Source organism: Triturus cristatus, chromosome 9 (assembly GCF_964204655.1).
Source record: "Triturus cristatus chromosome 9, aTriCri1.1, whole genome shotgun sequence".
NCBI classification, from domain to species: Eukaryota; Metazoa; Chordata; class Amphibia; order Caudata; family Salamandridae; genus Triturus; species Triturus cristatus.
Genome location: NC_140592.1, coordinates 381,543,894 through 381,561,312, shown reverse-complemented (window position 1 = coordinate 381,561,312; position 17,419 = coordinate 381,543,894). Strand labels below are relative to the sequence as shown.

Genomic DNA, 17,419 nt, shown 5'->3' with positions numbered 1-17,419 from the left:
AACTTGCTGGTGACTAGGGTGTGAGTGAGAGTCTTTCTAGTATTGAATGTGAAAGTTACACAACTTTCAAAATGCAATATTGCCAAAGGGAAACAAAAAGCTGCACTTGTAGAGAGGTAATTGGGTGGTGCCTGGGGGATCGATTTTGAAGTAGAGGATATAAAAGAAAGCATGTGCAGGAGAGAGTGAAAAAGAAAGCATGTGCAGGAGAGAGTGAAAAACAAAGCTGAAGGGAAAAGAGACAACTTGTGAGATGTGCATATGGAGGGCACACATTTTCAGTTCACATCACAACAAAATGATTGTTACTCATTTATTTCATACAGCTAAAAAGCATAGGCAAAGCCAATAAGTCTGGCTTGTTTTAGGCATGGGTCTATTGTTATGTTATGTGTAGATGTAGTAACAGACAACTCCCACAGGCACCCAAATACTGGTTAGATTTGCACATCATCTTAACCTCTTCACGCATGCACATAGGTTCAGGGAGACCGGTTCAAATACTTCCTCCAGATATGGATGGTCTGAAAGTACATTTGTGGTACACCACATGCACTATTTGTAGGGTCTCAGGAACCTGGTGTGATTTCAGTCTCTTAGGGTTCTTGAGTGAGGTTTCAGTCAGAAGAATGGTGCTTGGGGTTACAATCTGATGCTGCACCTTCTGTGCAATGTTAAGTTCGGTTGGCAGGATTTAGGATTGTGACAGTCTGCTGCCCAATTCCTATGGTGTCAAAGTCTGTCATCCTCATTTTGCAGTGCTATCATCTAATCTACTGCAAATACATTTAAATGTGAGTGTTCGAGAAATAACCTATTTCTGATTGGAAATAGTCTATAATGTGTTTTGCAGGCTACTTGCTGTATCATTTCATGTGGGATCTTCTAAAGGATCATATCTGGTTCAGTTCTCCCTATGAATTTACTTGCAAGCTCTAAATCGCGTGCCGCATGAATGCCAGGGAAAAGCTGCCTCACAGAAGATGTAACAAACAATGCAAGTTTATAAGCCTGCAAAGCATTACAAATCTTAATGAACAAACATGAGAACATGCCTGAGTGGGCTAAGCTGGAACCCCAGGTAACTATTGCAGGCATAATCGATTTCTTGGAGCGCACAGACTTGGCTGCAGTGCTCAGAGACATTACACTGCTGCACACAGAGGAAGAAAATTAGAGGGAACATTGATGGCCATGGTCTCTGGGGTTCCGGTGGTCCACCGTGCTCCAAACGTGAGCTTTAGCTGGTTTCTGTCAGCTTACTGCATGCACTCGAAAAAATACCCTGGAACCCTTGACGCATGACTCCGCTTCACTCCGCTATTGCCTTCTTCCTGATTCCATTTAGGCCGTGCATGCCTGATCTTAGATTACTGTCTTGCAGATTCTCGCAAGCTGGTTGTTGAACAATAACTTGGCTGCACCCTGACAAATAGCTTATTGTTGCTACCGTTGCATTATGTATAATTAAAATGTCACAGTGTAGTTAGCTTCCAGGAGGTCGCTCTTCTCACTTTGTGTCTTCATTGATTTTAATGTTGCGTTTCCTGCCTCCCTCCCAGTTTTAATCTTTTCACAGGCATTGTAATTTCAGGCTTGTGTAAAACTCTCGTCCTGATGATGATCCTTGTATCTAGTAACGTATCGAAGCGTCGTCGACTCTTTAAACAGCTTGCACGTTAAACACATTTGTTAAAAGTAGTGCATTACTGTTTTCTTCCAAAAAGCTTGCCCACGCTATTTCATATTTGCAATAAGCTTTGGTGTCTGTTTTGCCTGAAAAATGTTTGTTAAATTGCGATTGTTTTCATGTTTGCTCTTGAAGGATACAGGACTGTGTCCCACTCGATTACTTTGTTCTTTACCACGACCAATCTCCTGGATTTATTAAATCAGTTGTCCGGCTGGACATTGTAGACTCAATATAGTACTGATTCTGGTCTATATTTATTATTTCTGAATTTTGAATGTTTAAAGTACCAATTGTTGTTCATGACTAGCTGATACCCAAGGTCCTTCTTACCTTGCGGGTTCCCTTGTTTATAACTAACACACACTGTGCAGGTGGCATCCTGGTCTTGGCCGCTTAGCACCAGCGATCTACACTCCTGGCCGGCCGCAGGCATTCACCCGACATTTCAGTGGCAGTTCTCTGCAGTTCAGGGTTCCCCTTCGATTGTCGATTTCCCCTCAGTCGTGCTGCTCACGGGCAGTAGTGGCGGCACCACAGTGCCCCACATCCTCAATCCTCTCAATCCCAGTCGGCAGCACTCTCAGCCCAAGCAGCGCCACAGGTCGTCGCAGCGACATCCACTCACTCAGGCACGGGGCTGCAGGTTTACTGCAGTCTGTAGTCTCTGCAGTGCCTCATTCGGTTGCCATTTTGAGCTTGGCGGACGCCCCCGCACTTCAGCAGGCTGAATTTCGGTTTTTACGCAGTTGCAAGGCCAAATTTGCTGATCTCAGTGTGCACAAGTCCATTTAGTGCCTGGATCACCGCTTGCAGGAGAAATGAGCCGGATGGCAGGATAATTGATGGATTGTGGCCACTGTTCCCTAGAACGTGTGCGCGCGCACTAAAGTCTCCCCAAGCGCGCAGTGTCCCAATTGAGGCGCGCGCACACAACACAGCCCGTTCGCGCCGCCACTTTTAAAACGCCTACACTTGCTGCATTTTTTTTCTTAATAGTGCACGACAGCTGGGCAGTTTGTGGGCCTTTGTGAAAGTATTCTTGTTAATTGCAGCGCCGTCATGAGCTGCAATTAACATGAATACTTTCACAAAGGCCCACAAACTGCCCCGTTGGCATGCACTATTAGGAAAAGAAATGTGGTAATCTAAAGCGTGACGTGTTTTTGATTCTGAAAGAACACGTCGCGCTTTAGATTACAACATTCCTTTGCTAATAGTTGGCATCTGCGGGGCTGAATGTGGGCCTTTGAAATAGTTTTCATGCTAATTGCAGTGCACACGGGCGCTGCAATTAACAAGAATACTATCTCAAAGGCCCACATTCAGCCCCGCACTATCAGCAAAAGGAATGCAGAGTCATACACAACGTGTGCTTTCAGAATCGTCTGGAAGCAAACATCGCATTTGACCCTGCAGTTCTTTAGCTAATAATGGGCAGCTGCGGGGCTGAATGTGGGTCTTTCAGATAGTATTCTTGTTAATTGCAGCGTTGGTGTGCACTGCAATTAACAAGAATACTATCTCAAAGGCCCACATTCAGCCACACACTATTGTTAAAACGAATGCAGGGTCAAACACAACGTGTGATTTCAGAATCACGCCGCGTTTGACCCTGCATTTCTTTTGTTAAAAGTGCGTGGCTGAATGTGTGTCTTTGAGATAGTATTCTTGTTAATTGCAGTGCACACCGGCGCTGCAATTAACATGATTATTATCTCAAAGGGCCACATTCAGCCCGCAGCTGCCCACTATTAGCAAAAGGAATGTAGCAAATGTAAAGCAGAACGCGTGCTTCATAGCTGCCAAGGTTTCAGATTGCCATGTGTGACTTTTTCATATGTATCAGTGTAATATGAGTGACATTTTAAGGATCATGAGTACATAGCTGCCAGGGTTTCAGATTGCTGTGGGTGAGGTTTTCATATGTTTCAGTGTAATATGAGTGACATTTTCTCACAAGCAAAATCAACACACTAAAATTCACTGTTTAACAACCGTCACGGCAAACAGCTAAGGGACATTAATTGGGGTGCAAGAGAGGCTGAGGGGCACACATAGCCGGGCAGCAGTGGAGTGAGCAAGGGCGCTGTAGTATTGCAAGTACGTTGTTGCACGGTTCGTGAAAACTACCAACCAGTAGAAACTGTGAGGTGGACTCTTTTTCAAGACATTTGCAAAATCACTAAATCGTAGGTCTTGACTAAGTTCCCCTTCATTTCCCCTTAGAGTCAAAACACAAATTAGGTGCAAGGCGACATTACTGATGCATTCGCATGCACAAGGCATAAGTAGAAACAGGGCCGGCTTTAGCACTGGTGGCGCCCTGTGCGACAATGTTTTGTGGCACCCCTGCAATGACCACCTACGCCACAGACTCCCACACTACCACCATTTGACAGTGCTCCTCAAGTCTCACTAACCACTGTCTCTTAGATTAATTTCGTTTTATAGCACGACTCATACCAGTTTAAGGTGTCAGAACACACACATTGCACAGACACAATCATACATGTGTAAATGAGTGTATAGGAAATGTTACATAAGACAAAGGCCTACAAGGTGTAGGAGTAAAATGTCATCCATTCTGGTAGGCACTATAGTTTGAGTCTTTGGTCTTGAAAAATACAAATTCAGAATTTAAAAAAGTTACACCAATGTTGGAGGTTTTCCTAAAGAAGAAGAATTGATTTCTACATAAATGAACCCTTTTTGCAATATTGGGATAACAAAAGACTGGCAAAAAACACACATAGCTCTTAACACATTCCTTGCAGTTTGCATGCAGCTCTTTGCTGACAATTAATATATTAGGATTTTATCTTGTACAAGTAACTACAAGATCTCTCTGACAAAAGCGGTAACCCATTGACCAATTTATATTTTATGCACTTTATGATATGAATGGGACAAGTTATTTGCAGCAGACATATTAACCCTCTGCACTACAAGTCAACATTTCTTAGACAAAGCTCAAGTCGCTCTCCAGGAAGTACATTAATCAGATGAGTTATCTTGACATTTTTATTGCTGGAACTAAGAATGCCGCACCAGCTGCCTCAAACAATAAACATGGCGCCCCCACCCCAAGTGGGTGCCTGTGGGGTTGTGCTGGCGCCACTCGTGGAGAAAGTGGGCTGTGGGGAGCAAGATTTGAGATATAGAAAGACAATACAATATTCACCAGTGCAGGAATAATGTTAAATACTGTTAAATGTTGTCTCCGCTTCAGGTATAGGAATGTTACTGCAATAGGTCACAGGGAGCTCCCTTCACATGTTAAAGTCATTGTTCGCTCTCCACGAGAGGAGGCACAGAGTCAGTGACTGGCGCCCCTGTCCTCTGGCTCCGTCGGCACACAACTGGGGCACTGATTGCCCCACTAAACAGCTAGCTGGATCAATAAAAAGCATACAATAATGATTAGATATAGATTAGACCGAAGTCTGGAATGTTTTCAACTCCAAGGCATGTTTTTTCTCTAAATAACATGAGCTTAAGTATGCATATTCATTAAAATCATGCATTTTAAAAGCGAGCACACTTACTAACAAGCACCGACGCGCCTATTTTACCAGAGCTTTGCCCTCTCTCGAATCATAGAAACCAGAGTCCCCCTGGCCACAACGAATGACTCCCTTGGCAAACGTGCCACCCAGACTGCATTCAGGCTCAGCAGTTGCACAGTGCGTGCTCTAGACTCCAGAAGCCGCCACGGGTCCGTGGGATTGGGTCTTGATGGTGGCAGTGATCATTCATGATTATGCTTATATTACCATGCTACGGTGTAAGCACTGCCCTGGCATTGCCACATCCTGCGTAATGCCGCACACAGCCATGAGGATTACTTCCTATTTTAACTAATACATTGTAGCCAGCAGCCCGCAAAACCTACCAGGAGCAGCGTTCTCACACAGGCCTGCTGCCACTCTATTTCAGCATAACGGAGTTATGGTTTGACAGCCAAGGCAAGTGCTATGCCTATTGTGAGTGAATTTGCATTTCAGTGTGGACCACCACACTGAAATGCGTTAGTCTAACACCTGATGCGTGGTCCTTGGCAGGGCTGTGAGAAACACTTTCTCTATGAAAAACAGAGAGGTACCCCTTGTGAAGGCCAAGGGAAATAAGGTTATTCAACCTAGATAAGAGAAAAGGTTCCCTTAAGGCACAAATAAAAACAGGTATAAAATAATGTACCTTATGACTTAACAAATACAAACAACGAAATATGGAAAAGTTAAAAGTTCATTTATTTGAATATATTAAAAAACAGTCAATAGGGATAACTAAACTAAATCCCTGAACTAAAACAAGATAAAATTAAGACAATATATATAATTGCGACCTGCACAATTACAAGCAGACAGAACAGTTACAACACACATTTGTTGGATACAGGTTTGTATATTCTTTCTCCGCTCTAATGACACCAGAGTAGTATCACTACCAAATCAGCGTATCTATTATGGTGTTGGAGACTTGAATTATACGCTTTAGGTTGCGTCGACGCGTTTCGGTGATAACTCATTCTTATAATCACCTTTATCAAGACATAAAATTTGTCTGCCAGAACCAGAGGGTATGTAAAATCGCCCTAGGATTAAATGTCATGCAGAGAATTAGCATCATTTTTAACTCAGTGGACTTATAGCATTACTGTAGTTAGTACGTGGAAAAAATCACAACATGTTCACTATTCATTGTCTTCTGTTATCTCTATTACTTATGTTGGTTACAATGAGCACCATTTTTTTTCTCTCTAGGTTAACATGTGCATTTTTTCAAAATATTAGACAAACCTTAAAAAAAACATAGAAAAAATTTGCTGCAAGTGGCTCATGGCTATTGTCTTTATCGCTCAAAATTTGGCCACATGGTTTATCGACAATAAAAATTACTGTAAACATATCCTGTATTTTCCCAATTTATCTTGAGCTAACAAAGCAGTAAGTAAGGCTATTTATTCGGAAAACGTATTAATAACCTAACCTAGGTAACCCAAATATACTACCTTGGTTCCACATATAAATTTTTTTATTTGTTCTAAAAATGCAGATAAGGGGCACTTGGGGCCTCAGATTTCACTAGTCTTGAAATAACATAGGGGGTACGGGTCCACTAAACCAGAAGAATTGTAACAAAGAACACCCAAGTTTCAGAGATAGACTTATGGGGTAGTCATATTAATATTAATATCAGCTTACCCTGGAGTAATATTGACGATCCTTTATAGGGATCACTTCACGTTTCCTAATTGGAGCGTGGGCTTCTGTAGTCACCTTATACAATGCTGCTGGTAGAAGTATATTTCTGTTTCTGTGGTAACATGGAGTTTTGCATTAATGCATATCCTATATAATGCTACATTGTTAGGGAAAGAGGAGATAGTTTAGATTCGTGCCTACCTGTTCTGAATAAATGCGATCTTTTGTTGTCCCCCTGATCATGAAAGACCAAGGGAAATTGGTTGTGTTGTAGACCATAAGAGTTATATGCAATCAGGCCAAAATTGCCTGCACCATAGGACAGGAAAGAAAAACCAAGGAATATGGGTTAGCTAGCGAGTTTTAACATAAAGCTCGAACACTCTATAATATCTGTTAAAAAGAAGTTACCTTGTATAAATATAAATATCACGAATACTCCACTTCTGACGGGTATTGTTACAGGAGGTTGTGGTTATAATTCTCTTTTAGGCTTCACAAAGATAACCTAAAATCAATTTAAGATGTAATTTAGCAGTTTTATTAGCTTTAAGTTACTCTCCAGATATACTAATCCAATTAAGTAAGAAAATTAAGTTAGCTTACCTATGATATATGGCCAAATATAATGAGAGTCTACCTGTAAATGAATTATAGACAGGCAGTCAAAAATTAGAGCCATACTGGATTTAAATAAGACCTACAGTCTCTACTAATTTCCTTCAGAAATCGAAGTAAGGTCAGGATGTTCTCTCACCTAGTTAGTAGATAAGGGTTCCGCTCTCTATAAGGGTCCGAGTCGTGTGTCAGGACTAGCAGAGTTGCTTGCGGTTATATCTATGGGACTGTTGCCTAATTGGATATTAAATCGACCAATCCGGGATAGGATACTGAATACTGAGTATGCTAATGAGTTTCTTAAAAGGATACTGAGTCTATTGGATCTAACTATCCAATCAGGGGACCCGAAACCTAGTTTCCTTACTGGTCCGTAGTTTAAGCCTCTGCGACCTCTGGAGACCTTAAACATGGTATCCTATTTAGTTCGAATTTAAAGCCTTTGCTCGTGAGAGTATGCTCAGGAGGTCACGCCTAAACTAGACCCGAATGATCTAATTTGTGACAATAGGTGGAATTGTTCAGAGTTTTTAAGGACCAAGTTCGCACAAAAAAACTACTATAGATTTATATCTATTACTACGCTGGTAAAACCACTCAATTCAAGTAATATAAATATCTATAAGCATTGGCTCTAATTTTTGACTGCCTGTCTATAATTCATTTACAGGTAGACTCATTATATTTGGCCATATATCATAGGTAAGCTAACTTAATTTTCTTACTTAATTGGATTAGTATATCTGGAGAGTAACTTAAAGCTAATAAAACAGCTAAATTACATTTTAAATTGATTTTAGGTTATCTTTGTGAAGCCTAAAAGAGAATTATAACCACAACCTCCTGTAACAATACCCGTCAGAAGTGGAGTATTCGTGATATTTATATTTATACAAGGTAACTTCTTTTTAACAGATATTATAGAGTGTTCGAGCTTTATGTTAAAACTCGCTAGCTAACCCATATTCCTTGGTTTCTCTTTCCTGTCCTATGGTGCAGGCAATTTTGGCCTGATTGCATATAACTCTTATGGTCTACAACACAACCAATTTATCTTGGTCTTTCATGATCAGGGGGACAACAAAAGATCGCATTTATTCAGAACAGGTAGGCACGAATCTAAACTAGGCACGAATCTAAACTATCTCCTCTTTCCCTAACAATGTAGCATTATATAGGATATGCATTAATGCAAAACTCCATGTTACCACAGAAACAGAAATATACTTCTACCAGCAGCATTGTATAAGGCTACTACAGAAGCCCACGCTCCAATTAGGAAACATGAAGTGATCCCTATAAAGGATAGTCAATATTACTCCAGGGTAAGCGGATATTAATATTAATAGGACTACCCCATAAGTCTATCTCTGAAACTTGGGTGTTCTTTGTTACAATTCTTCTGGTTTAGTGGACCCGTACCCCCTATGTTATTTCAAGACTAGTGAAATCTGAGGCCCTAAGTGCCCCTTATCTGCGTTTTTAGAACAAATAAAAAATTTTATATGTGGAACCAAGGTAGTATATTTGGGTTACCTAGGTTAGGTTATTAATACGTTTTCCGAATAAATAGCCTTGCTTACTGCTTTGTTAGCTCAAGATAAATTGGGAAAATACAGGATATGTTTACAGTAATTTTTATTGTCGATAAACCATGTGGCCAAATTTTGAGCGATAAAGTCAATAGCCATGAGCCACTTTCAGCAAATTATTTCTATGTTTTTTTAAGGTTTGTCTAATATTTTGAAAAAATGCACATGTTAACCTAGAGAGAAAAAAAATGGTGCTCATTGTAACCAACATAAGTAATAGAGATAACAGAAGACAATGAATAGTGAACATGTTGTGATTTTTTCCACGTATTAACTACAGTAATGCTATAAGTCCACTGAGTTAAAAATGATGCTAATTCTCTGCATGACATTTAATCCTAGGGCGATTTTACATACCCTCTGGTTCTGGCAGACAAATTTTATGTCTTGATAAAGGTGATTATAAGAATGAGTTATCACCGAAACGCGTCGACGCAACCTAAAGCGTATAATTCAAGTCTCCAACACCATAATAGATACGCTGATTTGGTAGTGATACTACTCTGGTGTCATTAGAGCGGAGAAAGAATATACAAACCTGTATCCAACAAATGAGTGTTGTAACTGTTCTGTCTGCTTGTAATTGTGTAGGTCGCAATTATATATATTGTCTTAATTTTATCTTGTTTTAGTTCAAGGATTTAGTTTAGTTATCCCTATTGACTGTTTTTTAATATATTCAAATAAATGAACTTTTAACTTTTCCATATTTTGTTGTATGTATTTGTTAAGTCATAAAGTACATTATTTTATACCTGTTTTTATTTGTGCCTTAAGGGAACCTTTTCTCTTATCTAGAAACACTTTCTCGCCAGCAAAATCAAGCAATAAAGAGGAGTGAAACATATATAGAAATTACATGCATAGCTGTCAAGGTTTCACATTGCTCTGTGTGACCTTTTCATGATTTCAGTGTAATTTTTTAGTGACATTTTAACAACTATGAGTGACGCTTTTTTTCCCAGCAAAAGATAGCTGGCAAGTTTCATTTTCCTTATGTGACATTTTCATATTTTCCTAGTATTTGTGTGACATTTCTATTCTTATGTCTGATGCGTCTCAATATTTTGCTTCCCAACAACATTTTGATCCATAACCAATATAACAGTGAATTACTTAACATAGTCTTTAATCCCGATTCGCACTGCACCTGAAACTGTAGAACTTGTGATTTCACATCTGATTTTAGTGTGTGTTCCCTTTGTATACTTTACAAAGCTTGTATTGCATTTCATGATGTTTCCTTTTTACATATAAAATTGTTCTGAAATAAAAAAGGCATCTACATAACACTTCAAGCATACCGAATAGTGACCAATTCCTTTGCAATACAAGGTGTTGCTGGATTTTCTTTTAAAAAGACGTCTTCACATCTACCTTCAATAACCACTGTTCAAATATTCACACTTGAACATGAGTGATCACTGGTACTAGCAGCAATTAAAAGGTGGGAACCTTTTATCACTCACAAATGTATAGATTCAAAAAGAATCAAAATTAAGCAAAACAAACTTATATGAGCAGAGAATGACATTAAAGCACAATAGATTCTTTCCTTTCTGAAATCCGCCACTCTTTCAACCTTTTCCATTTTAATGGGATCAAGCGCAACAAATACACTTTCCCGATAGTGACTCAGGACAGAATTGTGTCAAAGGTAATTTACTGTATTATTGCTTAAAGGAGTGTTCTAACTGTAACCAAACACTGTGTAAGGCACCTCAATGACAAGCTGGGTGATGCTAGGTCAGTCTCCTTGTGATTATTACACACTCCTTTGGCATTGCAAGCCAATGCGTGGGCAGTATTGGAACATGGTTTTATGCAACTCCGTGTTTAAGTTCAGTAGTTTCAGGAGCCGGAAAATAAGATAAGCTCCGGGGTCATTGTGAGGCTTGACCCAGTGCTTGCACTTTGTGTATTTAAAGGCTTCTCCAAGTCGCCCACAGCCAGATTCATCTAGTGCCATATCCATGTGTATTGTATATATGTGATCTTGTATAGGCTCCCAACATTTTCCTACCCTATGAACAGTGCTCAAGTTGAGGATCTTAGTAAAATCTTATTATGGTACCACCGTTGGAGTCCTATGCTTTTCTAAACCCGAAGTGTACTTGCCTGTGTAACCAATTAATGTCATGGCGTGTGTATCTAAATTGAACACCTGCCTTTAGACCCTTCATGTGGTGCTACAGGTGTGGAAATGCACCGTCCTTTCACTTTTTTAAGCAAAAATTTGGAGTGATATTTGGCGCTGCACCCACACGCGCGGTCTGACTCCCGGCGCACATAGCCTGGGCTACAGTGCACAGAGACCTTACACTGCCGCACACAGAGGAAAAAAATTAGAGGGAACATTGATTGTGGCTCACTGTTTGACATCCTGCCGTGGACTCTAGCGCCTCCCCCAGAAAAGACTAGTATGTCAAGTAGGAAAGTGAATCAGGACATGAGGCTGAGCTTCATGTAAAGAAGAAAGAGCCTGACTCAAAGGCTTGCTTTAAGAAGACAAAAGTGGCTGGACTGTCTGGAAAATATGCCCTGCAACTATGGATACTTCTACATCACAGAATTTGGGTGCTAGTGCTTTATGACAGCCCAGCAACACGTGACAATAGTTTGAGCAACTCTGCAAGACTTACTGGTGCTGAATCTACCGGAAGAATATATACAGGTTGAAACAAGTGAGGGATACGTAAAGCCTCATGATGTAAAAATATATAATGAAGGGGCTATACCATGCAAAATAAAAGAAATATTTTAGATATCTTTATCTGATGTTTATAATATTATTCTTGCAGAATATCACTGGCCTCCACCTGAAGTTAGAGAAGACACGCCGACCCTCAGAGTCATTTGGAAAGACGTAGTCAATTACAGACTTGCTTTTGATAATTGCCATGGACCTACAAGTTCTGGCTTGGTCCCGAGCCATCAACACTACACCACACTACACCAGGATAATATATAGGTCATCTGGATGTTTTAAAATCACTCAGCACGAGTCCAATCTGGATTTCTTATAATTCAAACCTGTGTGGAAGAAAAGGGAAAAAAAGGATATGTCCTTAATCCTATAGTCATAAGAATATAGGGTCAATTCATGTGCCATCGTTCTCTAGGAGGTTCTTGTAAATCCGGATGCAACCTCATCACTTGTTTATATCATATACCCCAACCACTCACCTACAATCGTTCATATTGGCAGTCCTGAAGAAGGTGGTCACATTCTCTCTTATACCACCAAAACGTACGTTGACCAATCTATGCTATACCCGGCCCGCAACACGTTCACGAAGACCAAAAAACATCTGTCTCTTGTATGACCATCTAGTGTATGTGATCTGGGGAGGGTATGATATGTTGTGGAGTATGAATGAGTATGCATGTGTGTGTTAGAGGCTAGCATATGTTGGTGGTTCAATACACAGGGGTTGTCAAAAAAGAAACTTCCTGTGAATGAATTTATCCATAGTGATTGTTTTTTCTTTGTAAAAACATTAAATGGATTACATTCTTGTAAATGAAAAAAAAAATGTTTTAATATAATGGGGAATTTTTTTTTTTTAATATAATGCATTTCTTAACTTTTTTGATAAAAATATGAAATGGACCATATGAAAAAAGAAAACAGGAAAATAATGGTTTGATAAAAAGAAAATTGCTGTGAAACATGTCTCTGATGCAAATGGCCCAATAGAGATGATTTAGCCTTAGCAAAAGAAATGTAGGCCAAGTGGGAGGAGTTGAGCTTGCTTTTGATGACTTTCCCCCTTTTCTCCCAGACCTAAACGTATATTTAAAGGGGGTCCCCATATTTATGTATCACTGGTCTCCAGTCTTCAAAAGGGATGTACCTAATGAGGTGATATTAGTGCAAACCTTTTCCTCCTTTGTACCCGATGACCTCAGGTAAAATTATGCAAGTGAGTGGACTTTAAATCAGGCGCCAGCTTTGTATAGAAACCAACCATTGGTTGTCAAAATCTGATCCGAAAGAGAACGTGTGCTTGCCCTGCTTTATCAGGTGCCTGCATTAAGTGGCCTCTGGCAGCATTTTCCAAGCTAGAAATGAAACCACGATTATGAGAAGCCTGTGAGTTTTGCCGTCAAGAGGTATTTTTCAACTGCAAGTTATTATTATTATTCTTAGGAAGCTTATAAAGCGCAATTGTTACTCCAACCGGAGTGTCCATGTGCTAGGACATAAATGGACCCCAGCAACCCTCCCGAGCTGCCCGCCAACGAACGCGGGCATCCACACAAGATGGCACCTTACTACTTTAGCCCTCCCGGGGGGGACGGAAGAGCCAGGTTTTCAATTTCTTGCGGAACAGAGACTGACTCAGATGTCCTCAGATCCACTGGGAGCTCATTCCAATCCTTAGCTGCCAAGAAACCAAAGGATCTTCCACCGATCCGCGCCTTCCGGGCCCTGGGCACAATCAATCTTGCACTGCCCAATGATCTCAGATTACGAGCAGGCTGGTGGACTGTCAGGAGAGGCCGTAGAAAACACAGCCCCCTTTCCCCAAGGATCCTGTGACAGAAGGCCTTAAAGGTAACTCTGGCCAGGATAGGGAGCCAATGCAGTTTCTTCAAAGCTTCTCCCACCGAAGCCCTCCTAGAATTTGCAGCCAGTTATTCATAGGTGAAGAGCAGAGCTCAAGCTAAGCTGGAATATTGTAGCTTCAGGCAACCAGACAAGACCCGACTCGCAGCTTGCCTCCATGTCAAACGTTTCTGCATTAGACTGCTGGGGCTTTAGCATCTAACCATTAACTACCACGAAAGACCCATTGTTTTAGAGGTTTGAAGGGTCAGAGCATGAGGTTGACCAAGATAAGGGTACCTACATATCAGTAACTGAAGGTCTTTGGAAGTTCCAGAGAGCACCCCGGACATTTAGAAGGGAATACAGGCAGGGGACCTGGACAAACAGCCTGATGTGCAAGTTGCCTTGGACCAGGTGGCTCAAATACCAAGTCAATACCCTCTCTCTAAAAGCACCCTTCAATCTACCTGTAAATAGAAAGGAAACCAAATCTAATTTCCAACTTACTGCTAATGTTCAACTGCAGGAGCAATGTTCTTTCTCTATAAGCAATTGAATACTGAAGGTTCATCTGGTGGAGCTCTAGTCCAGGGTGGTTTAAACAGAAAGAGCTTCACACCAACCACACGGTTTTACTAGGCAAAGTTACTACCACTTCCATCTTGGTTGCTTTAGGAACCTTGTCTTTCCAAAACCTAAGACATACAGTGGTAGATATATCAGTTTATTCCGGGTTACACTAGATATTGGAATAAAAGCCTTGGAGGGCAGACTCACTCCTACTGATAGGTGCTTGTTGCCCTGGATGCAAGGGCAGACTCACTATGAATGTATGCCTTCTTAAACCGAAGGCCCTTAGGATCACCCTTCAATCATAGGGTATCTTCAAATATTTTCCATCTAGGATGAGACGTACAGAAAACGTATTGAGAGTGTAATGCATTTCTCAGCAGTTGTTTAATTCCCAGTCTTCTTCGAAAAGATTGGTAGATATCTCAGTCTGTGATATTGATTCCAAAAATAAAAGTTCAGTCCTTCAAATGCAGCAATAAAACTAACACGTTTCAGAGGTTGGACCCCACCTAAAAATGTTCTGTTTAAGAGAGTAACAAGTAGCACCAATGGGAAACCAGTATCCTACTAATGCACAATTTATGTGCGACCACAAATCTATGTATCGCATGCACTGGTCAGTGCAGAGATGCGCACTAAGCTTCTGTAAAATGCACAGGCCCAACTGTCAAAAAGATATTTTTACTGCATACTGTTATTATGGGGTTTCTGAAAGTGCAGATCATTTTAGTGGGGGCTTCTTGGACGGTTTAGTTCACTGATACTCAAAGTGCGACCCGGGAGCTGCATGCGGCCCCCTGGTCAACAGCAGCTCTGGGCTACTGTTTACTAGAGTCAGCACTAAAAAAAACTTGATAAATAAACAAGCTTGCATTTATTTAAATGTTAGTTTGTATTAAAGATAGGCGGTAACGAGGGATCCCTGCTCTGCTCAATTTAAGGAACATCTTCATTTTAAAGACATTTTGCAGCAAACGTTAAAAAATGTGAGTCTCCTCTTCAAAATTCAAATAGTGTATTTAATTAACATGCAGAACAATTTCACCTCAGCACATCAGATTATATCACTGCATTGAGAACTATTATTTTAAAAGTGATAGTTTTCAAACATGAATTTAGAAACATTAATTCTTCCCTCCACCCTAACAATAATGTCAATGGTGACCTAAAGAGGCAACTCAGTTGTTATGTGAACTCTTTGGGCGACCAGGGTTCTTATAAATGAACGACATTACAGTTTATTAAATCAAACACAGGAGAAGGTTTTGTACAGCACACATACTTAAGTCATTTATTTCGAGGTTCTCTTATTTGTGAAAATTAAGAAAAACCAGGGAAAGGGAAAGAAATCAATTGGCTAGCATCACGCAATTTGATAAAGTGGGTAATTCGGGATTAATTCCAGGTTTTCTGGTTTCGTTTTTGTGCCATACACCCACTAGAAGTATATGTTTCTCTTCCCCTATACCAACCTTACTGGCTTTTAGCCACCAAACATCAAACCTGACAGCGTCGAACTGCCCCCTGTAAAAAGTAAGGACACAACACTAGCCCAAAGCCATTCTGGGTCGTATTAAAGTTACATCGCTCCTTGTGGGGAGGACACCAATTCTGTGGTCCTCGGTATATTTGAGAACTAGATGCATTCTGGGAATTGTAGTATTGATCCAGTTCAAATGAACCAACGCACCCAAAAATGATTTCTAAAGTGAATGTGAAGGGCTGGCCCCCTTCCGAGACGGAGCCAGCTGAAACCACTAGCACACATGCGTCCATTCTCTGAATTAAAAAGAATAGCGGGCCAGCCCTACTAACTACCACAAGGACATTGTTCCATAAATCACGGAAACTACAGCTCTTTAACTAATCGCCTGCATCTAAAAGTACCCTGCTTGAAATTCCAGTTACAAATTCCCCTAACAAGATCGTGTTGCTGGTGTGTTCGTACTTAATGTAAACGGGAGTTGCCATCCCACAGCTCTTCTTAAGCGTGCACCAAAAAACATATATACATTTCATTTGGAATTTGATAGACATACTTACAAGCCAGATGATTGGCTTCAGCACCTCATAGTCACCAGGGAAGCGTTTGCCTCGGGAAACAGCCAGACAGACCCACTAACTGCTGCGTGTCCTCTCCTTCTAAACTTGGTGACCGAACTCCCCGGCCTGACTAATCAATTTGAAACCTTCTCTCCTATGGAATTCTGGGACATGTAGGCTCAGGTATAAGAGGTCAGAAAACAAAAAACAACAAATTAAAACATTCTTAATTTGTTTTTTTTTAACAATCAACCTGTTTGTATACAGTATGTTTTTATACTTCGTTTCATCTTGAACACGATTAAAATATTGTTTGAATTGTATAAAAAAATATTACACAAACAACACCTCGAGACAGGACTGAGACATCAATAATTGCACACAAGCCTGTTTTTACACCTAGTGCTCCTAGGGATGAGACTATTTTAAAAATTTCAATATTGGAAGTAAACCAGGGGGTGATGTCGCGATTTTCCAGGCTAACACAATCTAGTCAAGTCGGAAATTTAAAAAAAGCATCGCATGTTCATGTAATTGGCAAACTTTATATTCACACGGCATCTCCTCTCAAATAAAATATCGAAAAACATTTACAGCCAAATTGCAAATGATGTTTAGATAACAGGTCTCACGTTTCCAAATTTCACATTTCTTTTTGCAGTGTTATATAGCGCCTCAACCAGAGGGTATTGAAACGCTTTACACATGCACTCATCAGTGCTTAATTTGTAAAATAATGAGTGTCAGGGTCCTGACCAGGAGGCCACTGCAGCTTGCTCCACCCATTGCCCCATCATCGCTGCTAAAACAACTCTCAACCACCTCTCTCGCCTGCAAGTGCGACACTTCAGATTATTCCAGGTCCCCAAAGCTAAAGGAATGGCTGGGGAGGCAGGTATTATTAATTTTTTAAAATGTATATTGTATTCATAAACTACCATTGTTCTGCTCCTCTCTAAATTAGATGAGCAGCGCCACCATGTGGCAGAGTGTCGTAAGTGTGGTGTTCCCAATCGAGTGCTGGTGCCGAGCACCAGAAACCACCAGCTCAAATTAAGCACTGGCACCAGTTACATTGTACAAGGACACAACATTAATTTTTTTAGGCATGGGAGATAAAGTTTCCCAGAATCTCGATGTT

At 40.6% G+C, this 17,419-nt stretch overlaps 1 protein-coding gene across 2 annotated transcripts in view; it reads right to left on the bottom strand.

Annotated features, from left to right (window-relative positions):
• Nucleotides 1–16,415, bottom strand: part of LOC146798001 (uncharacterized) — a 423,068-nt gene extending 406,653 nt beyond the window's left edge. The window contains exon 1 of one of the 2 annotated variants that reach the window (XM_085625231.1): nucleotides 16,279–16,415. The gene's annotated coding sequence lies outside the window, so the exon portion shown is untranslated. The remainder of the gene's footprint in view (nucleotides 1–16,278) is intronic. The other variant, XM_085625232.1, reaches the window with a different exon arrangement.
• Nucleotides 16,416–17,419: the final 1,004 nt, after the last annotated feature.